The following is an 8589-nucleotide window of genomic DNA, read 5'->3' on the forward strand; positions in this document are numbered from 1 at the left end:
TTGATGGGGGTCAATCCGAAATCTTCATTAGAAGGGCCTAGAATAATGCTCTCACATATTTCCAGGACATGAATAACCAGAAGCGGGGGAAAAACCATAGAGCACCACGGATACCTTGGCACCACCTGCGTCTAAACTGTTGCGATCACCCTGTAGCTGTTTCCGCAAGACGCACAACTCTGAATGTGCAACTGGCGCGGACCATTCAGAGGGCTCCAGATGATTACCATTCAGAGTGATGTTCGATGTTGCTGCACATGGAGCAACGACGTTGGCAAAGCTGGTGGTTGTGTTTCGATGTCGGAGATTAAAGACGGGCAATGGGAAAGATCTGCGCAGGGATTGGTCGTGTTCGGCGGGTGCATCTACGCTTGGAACAATCGTTAAACTGGGAAGCGAGTAGCCTGAGCTGTGAGTGAGATTGCGTGAGTTCGGAACTTGGTAGACTAAAACTGGCTGATTCGAAGTGATGAGAGTGTGGGAACTTCTTGTACCACCCTGGTAGAGTCTGTATGTGTGACCTGGTGGGATCTGAACCTCATCCTCACCGTTATCGATTCTGAGCTTCGTTTGCTTACGGGAAGCCAAAACGTAGGTCGATACCTCCCCTCCGCCGTAACCGAGCCAAGCTGAGGCAACAAAACGATGCCCCCATCGTTCTACAGGGGGGGTAGATGCTCAAGCTTATGTCCGCAACGTGAGTCGTTTTCGTCGTAATGGTCAGGGTAATAAGAATGCCCGCAAGTGGCACCCGACAAGACAGATATTGGATTACTTGCAACAATGTGGGTTCCTGTTTGATCTTCAACGGACATAAAGAAAAGTGCCTGGTGACGTCTGATCTTGAAACCCACGCGTGTGCCACCATAATGAACATGATTCCTGAACCATAGACTCCCTTTCAAGTCCAGGTTGACGAAAGTATCATCGTAGATGCCGATGATGACGAAGATTGTATTTTTATATGACGTCACAAGGCGATATTGTTGCCCCATCATTGGAGTCGGGAGAGCGAGGAAGGCATCGGAACGTTCATCGCTGAATGCATCGTTAAGTCCATACACCAAGACCTGGCCTTGTGTTCTCACTTCCACGGGGTGTGCGGACTCAGAACGGGTATTGTAGAGGACAACCGTGGTTAGCAGCTCAATCTCGATGCTTGGTGTGCCGACGGGGATAACAAAACTGAAAGAGTACGAGCCCGCGTCGATTTGACCACGTATTTGTCTTTCATCATCTGCGGTGGAAGCACGGTGAATGAACAACTTTGGGCCTCTTCGGTTCCCTCTGAAATAGGCAGCAAAGGCAACGAAAAACTCACTTCCGACTGCAGAAGTTGGAAAAGTTCTTTCAGCTGGACGTGTATCTGTGGATAGTATAATAAATGAAAGAGATCCAATTGGATAAATTTTAGTTCAACCATTGAACAAAACCTATCGCGATTCAAACATTGCAACATAATCATACTTGATAACCTCTATAATAACCTAGATAGTGTTAGTTGAATAATGATGCAGTGGCCATCCTCGAAATCTAAATATATCAATACCAAGAATAAATATAGCCACAATCATCGATCGATGGAATATTTTGAGGTAAAAAAATGTTTTCCACATTTATGAGAAACAGCTGTAATACCGATCTGCAGATATGTCAAGACAGAGGAATCAACCCTTGGTTTACATGCTGTCCTATGAATTGTGTTACGTAACAATTCGTTACAAAGCTTGCAATTCTCACAATCATATATAAACAAACTACTGAATCGGGTTATTTCATTTTGTAAGGGATTTTTCAAATAGTGCTTTAAGGTAAAATCACTGATAATTTAAGAAAACTCACTTTTTGACCTATCAAGTCCAAGAGGAAAACCATATCCCCCGTTCGTCCCATGCCCAAACAAGAAGGCAGATAGGAAGCAAGCCGACGAAGCTTGATCTGGAGTCGCGGTCAGATGATAACTTCCCGGTGTCACCCGGAACTGATTCCAGCACACCTGATCAGTGATGGCTGCGAAACCCTCCGTGATCACTTCGGTCTGACCAGGATTTTCCCAAGTCAGACGTCTGAAACATGCGCAATCGTACATGACACTGAGAAGATGAGATATCTCAGCGTTGCCTCTTTTTTCCGTTGCGTTTACGGTGCTGAAGATGACATCATTAGCAGGTTGAGCCAGCGGTGGGATAGTCACCATGGTAGGGGATATCTTCTTGCATCGTTCACACGCACCGTGGTAAAGAACGAATGCTACTACCAGGACTGGTTTCGTAGCGGTTATGTGAATGGTTTCGCTACCGGAAATCACAAAGTCGGGATCGTTACCTACACGGTCCTTATCCGTACCGTACACGATATGGGTGTCGTCCTCAGCTGGTATAATCTTGATCCTGGTTATGACGTCGTCAACCGGTTCCGTCTGGTCTCTGCTTCGACGTGTGCTCGGTCCGCCATTGAGGGTTCGATAAATGAAATGTTGTCCCCAATCGTTCTTGCGTGGAAGCTGTTCCACCAAGTGCCCGCAACTGCTTTTAACTTTCTTCCTTAGCTTCATCGTGCCACAGTCAACACCAGACATGAATCCAACAGGCGACGTTGAATGAACCCTTGTTCCCGTTAGATCACTCGAACTCTTTATCTGTAGGACTTGGTATGGGTCTAAGGTTACGTTGAAGGTTTCCCTAGGTTGGTAGGTCACGTTCCCATATGTTATTGTTGCAATTGCATCAATGGTAACCGAACACGTTTCAACTCCGACAACAGCAAACGTCGAATGCCTTCTTGTATTGTCCTTCTTTTGCTCTAGTGCCACAACAGTGTAATCACTTCCGGTTGAGGTTGAATCAGGAATAGGAAGCGCCAGGAACCCCTCGGTTTTCGCGTGACGACCCTCCTCTGCGATCCCATAGACGATGACGTCCTCACTGGCTTCGACTTGGACACCATTGTCATGCAATCCTAGCCCGTGAGCTATGGCAGATGGAGGAAGCTGAACATTGACCTGTGACCCGGCAGCAATAGAGACCGATTCAGAGAACCCCAGAAGAGGCATGGATACGTTGACCTGTATGTTTTGTGAACCATCGGGAAGTGCAGTAATGGTCAGCTTTGGCCCTTGATCCACTTCTGTATGTTGCTTTAGACCGTTGTCCATGAAAGCGAATGCGAATCTACGACCCTTTGTTTGGAGCTGATGCTGAAAGCGAACATCATCTGAAAAAAATACCGCACACACTAAAAACTGGAAATGGAAATTCAATGATTAACCAGTGCATATAACAGATTTTTATGTATGGCTATTAAGCACTGTCTGTAATAAAAGTGTAGTTTAGTTATAATTAGATAGCACGTTCTGAAAACAAAATGGAGGACCGAAAACCTGGAGGTATTGGTGTATCTTACTCAAAGGCGCACATGGATACTGCTCTACAAACATCTGTCGTCGTGTTTATAGCGTTTAAACCACCTCATCCAGCTTTTTACGCCGTTAGCCGTTTTGGTTGTTCTTCAGATTAAACTTTCACTTGATCCTGTCTTTTTATTTTTCTTATTCATTATTTTACTGTTGCCCTTTTCACCCTACCCCTGAAAGGAGATCCGCCACAGACTGGAGGGGAACCGAATGCAACTTGCAGTATTAATCGACTCAATAAACTGTTTATAAATATGTCATGATAAAAGGATCAATATTTATAATGTACTTTGCCCCTAACCTAACAATGGAATTTTCGGTAGATCTATGGCCCCATCTTACAAAGAGTTTCGACTGATCCAATCAATCACAACTATGGACAGCCAGCAACGTCAACATCTATTATCTATGTTTGTTCAAAATATTTTTCAACTATTATGTATTTTTCATGCATTCGTTGTTTTCTTGAAAATTCACTGCGCTTCTCTTTGTTTACAAAGGACATGCGAATTTCCTGTAAAAAAATTATGACACTGATGGATTTCCACAGAGTTACGATTGATTGGATCAATCGTAACTCTTTATAAGACGGGGCCCTGGAATCGCCCAACTAATCATTGGAATATTTTTATAGTGGTGAAATGGATAATTACTCCTTATTCATTTCTTTTTAAAATCACAGGTAAACTTTAAAGTAATATAAGCAATGATAAGGGAAAGCCTACGCAACGGTTATGAGCAGCATTCCGAAAGATAAGTTCGTCATTTGCAATTAAGAATTAAAAAAAGTATGGAAAGAAATGTATGCGGAGGGTTCCTCATTATAATAGACCTACAAATAGGCTGCTTTATAACTCGAAATTTGAAGAGGGGAACGTCCATCCGGATAGCTACCACACCGTGCGAACATGGATACCTATGTACTGGTGATTAGCGCGTAAATAGGATGTATGGACACGTCATGTTGTAGTGACAATCAATAGTAATAATATTACAGATCGGACTCAATCTTATTTCATTTGATACCGTGTTAACACGACTTAAACAGAATAATATACATCAAGGCAAAAGTACGTATACCGTCCCATATTTTTTAAGCAAAGAATTTTTTAAGGTGTTTTTTTTTAATTATAATTAAGAAAATATTTCGGGGCAGAAGTCTAGTGTTATTTCAAAATCACACCACTCTCGTAGACGGGCTTGTAGGTTAGTAATATTATTTTCGGTTACGTAAATCCACCAATGGGGATTGGCCATTCGGGGGCGTTTTCGTTAGAAAATTATCTGGATTGCATAGAGCACTGACATTTTACTTGCTGACACTCGGGTTAACAGCTTTGACCAACTCGTCACCCTACCCCCTGATCTAATGGAGTACTTGGACAACTACCACCGATAGGTTTTTCTAACCACTATCACAGATTTAGTACTTTATATTCCTTGATATGGTACGGATGTGTAGGCTACGGTCATGGCAATTTGACAATTTTATCTCACCTTGTATACTTGGATCGGACAGTGCGCTCACAGTAGGCACGACAAAGATCACGTTGACCACGAAACACGAGCAGATGAGGACACTCCACGATGTCATCGACGCCATCATCATCATGATCGTCATCTCTCTCAACCACCGGGCCTTTCTAGCTGACCAGGTTGACTGCAGGAAACCCACCAAAAATCATCCGTTTTTATGCAATTTATTTTACTTTTAAAGCAATGGACTGGTGACCTCCCAGTTAAACCATACTCATTTTTAGGGCGGAATTAAAACTAGCCTTGGTGTAAGATAGCAAGTTTAACAGCGGGGAAGCATACCGCTGATGTTGTTTCGGGTGTAAAATTTCGTGTCACGGTCATTTAAAGGAGGGATCCGGTATCCGGATCTTTGTTATGATTTAGAGAAAATAAAGTGAAATGGTAACTTTCGTTTTTCGTTGAAATGTATATGGAAATGAGTGTTATCAGTAATTGTTTCCCGGCTTCCTCTGAACTTGAATACAGTGAGAAAGTTTGAGCGACGTCATAAGAGGTGCTGAAAAGTTCGCCAAAGGGGGGGGGGGGGGCAAAGGTTTAACACTAAAAGGGTTTGGATTTATGATACCAGAATGTTGCAACTTTTAATATACATTAGACTGACCTTAGTAGAAAATATATTATCTTAAAATGCTTTATTATGGAATTGGAAAAATACGAATGACAATTACATTCTCTAAAAGAACAAATGATCTCTTTTATTATTTCTTTGTTCTGTCCAACAAAAGCAAATGCATACTATGCCCTAAAAAATCAACGTAAAACTAAAATATGAACAGAAATAGAAACTGAGAGCGGAGAGACCATGTGAAGTAAGAGAGATAGAGCATGGACAGGATGGAGCTACTTCCCCATGGATACAGGTACTCTGTAGATGTGGATTGAATGGAAGAGAGATAGAGAAAGAGCTTAAGAGAGTGAAACAGATACATAGAGAGAGAGAAAGAGAAGGGGAGGGGGGGGGGAGGAAAAGAGAAAGAGTGTAGGGGAGGGATTGAAATTTGAAGGGATGGTCCGGGCTGAAAATATTCATAGCTTAATAAATGGAGTCGAATTCACTAAGCAAAATGCCGAAAATTTCAGCAAAATCGGATAACAAATAACACAGTTATTGAATTTGCAATATTTTGTGAAAACAGTCGTCATGAATATTCATTAGGTGGGCTGATGATGTCACATCTCCACTTGTTCTTTTGTATTTTATTATATGAAATTAGGTTTATTAATTTTTTTTCCTCCAAGAACTAGAAAAATTGGATTGACAAATGATTTAGTGCAGTAGATATTTATTGCTGCAACTTACTCCATTATAAGGGAGACATATCATTCACACAAGTATGAAATAATGAAAAAAATATGATTTTATGTATATAACATAAGAAAACGGAAAGTGGGGATGTGACTTCATCAGCCTACCTAATGAATATTCATGACGACTGTTTTCACAAAATATTGCTAAACTTTAAACTTCAATAACTTTATTTATGTTATACGATTTGGATGAAATTTTCGGCATTTTGCTTGGTGAATTCTACTCTATGTATTGAGATATATAATATTTTCAGCCCGGGCCATCCCTTTAAGGAAAGTGGGGAGAGAAAAGACCGAGAGAGAGAGAGAGAGAAAGGGCAAGATAACTTCTAGACAAATAGAGAGACGGCAAGGGAGAGAGGGAGGGGCGGATGTATCGCTTACCAGCGCGGACATCCGAAAAGATAATAAAACCAGGGGGTGTTTCATAAAAGTTGTCGACACCGACTATGTTGTCAGTGCTGACAATTTCAGTGAAATCCTTGGTTTTGATTGGCCGAGAGGCACTGGCCTCTGACCGTTACTATGGTAACTGTCGGACAGGGCACTGGGAACGATTTTTTTTCACTGTGGATGGGGATGTAAATTTGAAAAGCAAAAAAAAAAAAGAAAAAGAAAAGAAAAATACTAACAAAATAGAGGTTAAATTGGTCCCAATTAATTTGAAAAGCGGGGAAAAAAGAAAAGGGGGTTTCATTATGAAGTGAATGTCATTTTCGTTACATTTTTACACATCTCCCAGAATACTTGGTGGTGCTGCCTATGTAGAATAATACGCGCAGACCCCCAACACCCCCGTTTCACAAGGCCATGCTGTCAGAGAAAGTCAACCTGTCATTGTTGCCAACTTTCATGAAACCCGGAGCAGAGCACGGCGGTGCTAAAGAAACATCACACGATCTCATCTCTTGTATGTCATGCTGTTGGTGTCTCAATCCCTCCTCAGTCCATTATAGTGAACGGTCAAGTCCATCCCATGAAAATGTTGATTTGAATTCATTCGAAAAGGAAACAAGCAAAACAATGAAAGATTCATCAAAATCGAATATAAAAAAATGACTGTTATGAGATTTTTAAGTTTTGCTTGTTTTTCACAAACAATTATTTATATGCATAGCTCAGTGACATGCAAATTAGCGATTCGATGATGTCCCTCACTCACTATTTCTTTTATTTCTATTGTTTGAATTATACACTATTTCAATTTTTAGAGATTCGACAATAAGGACAAACTCGACTATACCATAAAATGTTAAAACAATGGTAATACCTCATATTCAGGGAGAAATTAAATTTTATTCACAGGACAATGAAGAAATATTAGGATTACATATTTCACATAATAAAATACCCCAGTAAAATACAAAATAAAAAAAGTGATTGGGCGACGTCATCAGTCCCCTCATTTGCTTACCGACCAGGGTGTGCATAAAACGTTTTTATTTTACACCGTCGATTTTGATGAAATTTTCAGTGTTATGCTTGTTGGATTTTCCTCTTTTTATTCAAATCAACGTTTAGTTGTGCATGTTGGGCAGGCCCGGATCCAGGAGGGGGCCAAGCCGACCCCGGCCCCACATTTTCTGACAACCTGCAGAAACATGTGTACTCTTTACCTTGATAGAAATTACGAAAAACAGAAAGAAAAGTAAGAAAGAGGTATTTTACCCATGATAGGTAATTTACAGCCTCGTAACGACCGGCCCGACCCCGAAAGGAAAAAAAAAAAAGGTGAGGGGAAGAATTGGAAAATAGACTTTATATAAAAATTTTCGCTCGCGCTTCGCGCTCGCATTGCCTGTCTAATGATTCCCATTCAAGAGGGTTAAATGACACTAATATATAACCAATATATATACAATATATCCAGTTCTGATATCAATTTGCACACAATGTTTTAGCTCGCACATCAAGCTTTCATTACTTTGTTTGATTTACACAAATTGTTAATGTGTATCAAAATGTTCAGCTCGCGCTGCGCGCTCGCATTGTTTGATTTGTGAGATACCTATCCTCTTTGGAAATTCTTACCAAAATTTGTGAAAATGCTCCTTTATCATGTCAGTATATCGCGCTCGCATTTAATTGTTTGAGACACACAGCTTGTTTATTTAAATAAAAACGCGCTTAGACTTTTCATTTTTTTCAGGTCGGAATATCAGAAATTTGGAGCTCGCGCTTCGCACTCTCATTATTTAATTGGTGATACTTGTATCCTCTTCATTAATCACTAAAAACAGTCCTAATTGAGTCACTTTTCACGTTACTGTATGATAAAATTTCGGCTCGCGCTTCGCGCTCGCATTGTTTAGTTGGATACTTATCTTTGT

At 40.9% G+C, this 8589-nt stretch overlaps 1 pseudogene; it reads right to left on the reverse strand.

The window, feature by feature from the left end:
- LOC121424343 lies at nucleotides 1-5273 on the reverse strand (annotated as a pseudogene).
- Nucleotides 5274-8589: the final 3316 nt, after the last annotated feature.

The sequence above is a fragment of the Lytechinus variegatus genome, chromosome 11 (assembly GCF_018143015.1).
Source record: "Lytechinus variegatus isolate NC3 chromosome 11, Lvar_3.0, whole genome shotgun sequence".
NCBI classification, from domain to species: Eukaryota; Metazoa; Echinodermata; class Echinoidea; order Temnopleuroida; family Toxopneustidae; genus Lytechinus; species Lytechinus variegatus.